Below are 1,119 nucleotides of genomic sequence, written 5' to 3' on the forward strand. Positions count from 1 at the left end.
ACAGTTGCTCACACGTTTATGCACAAACACATACTTCGGGTTTTAGAACAAATTTTGTTGCTGTCTAGCTCCAGATCTTTTCTGATTGACCATTCTAACCATGATTATATTAGGAATCGAGGACAATAACTCAATGTGTCGTTTTGTAGGGTGTGATTAGAGGGATATTTAGTTAGTATTTGTAGCTGACTGGACGATTACGTAGAAGTTTCTTGATCGGGCAGTTAGAGTATAGGTAGGAGACTATAGAAGAGGTAGGAGATGACAGTTTCCATCATTAAATACTTGAAAAGTCAATTTTATTTAATTTTATAACCCATCTAATTTTAGTAAATATTTGACAATAAATGGCTTTTGAGAACCTGTGGCGGTTCGTAGATAAAATTAGTTGGGGTGTTGCTTCAGAAAATTTTTAGCCGTTGTTTTAATATTGTGTAAAAGGAAATAAACATGTAAAAAGAAAATTTATACATAAACTTGATCGGTTCACGTTTTAGTCACTGCTGGGTAGTGCGTTTAATTTCTTCACTGAATACTGCCGCGAAAATTCCCCCTTGTTTTTCAAAACTTCCCACTAAATCACAAAATAAGGCGGGGAAATAAGGCAACACTGAAGCTGGATCAGGGTAATAATCTAATTCTACACTTTATCACATTCAAGAATATAAACATGTTTTTAAGCACAACACACGCGGAATAAAAAAGAAACCTGCTTTTCACCGGACACTGGGGTGGGCACTATCGTTCACGCAGTGCTGTCTCTCCCTAGCGTGAAGCTTCTTATCTCAGACATGTGAGCATGCACACAACAGCCAAACACCGTGTCGCTGGAACTGTGAAGTGCACAGTTCTATACAAGGATTTTTGTATTTTTTCCATTAACTAAGGGATGGCTACTGACATTAAGCTTATGGATTATATAATGTACAAGTATAAAGAAAAATTAAAGAAAAAGGGATCATTATATTGAATGTTAATGATAATATCGAGTGGAAATAAGTTCCGCAGTTCCTATACACTGCTCGGAATTCACTTTGGAACATCACCGTTTGAATTTCGGATTTATGTGCGGAAGTATTTTCCCAAAGCTTATTTATTTACAAAATCTCTTTTATTAAA

At 35.7% G+C, this 1,119-nt stretch overlaps 1 long non-coding RNA gene across 1 annotated transcript in view; it reads right to left on the reverse strand.

The window, feature by feature from the left end:
• Nucleotides 1–902, reverse strand: part of LOC118767081 — a 3,058-nt gene extending 2,156 nt beyond the window's left edge. The window contains exons 1-2 of the long non-coding RNA XR_005002976.1: nt 750–902; nt 530–535 (exon numbers count right to left, since the gene is read on the reverse strand). This is a non-coding gene — a long non-coding RNA (uncharacterized LOC118767081). The remainder of the gene's footprint in view (nt 1–529; nt 536–749) is intronic.
• Between the last annotated feature and the right edge of the window lie 217 nt (nt 903–1,119).

Source organism: Octopus sinensis, linkage group LG19 (genome assembly GCF_006345805.1).
Source record: "Octopus sinensis linkage group LG19, ASM634580v1, whole genome shotgun sequence".
Taxonomy (NCBI): Eukaryota; Metazoa; Mollusca; class Cephalopoda; order Octopoda; family Octopodidae; genus Octopus; species Octopus sinensis.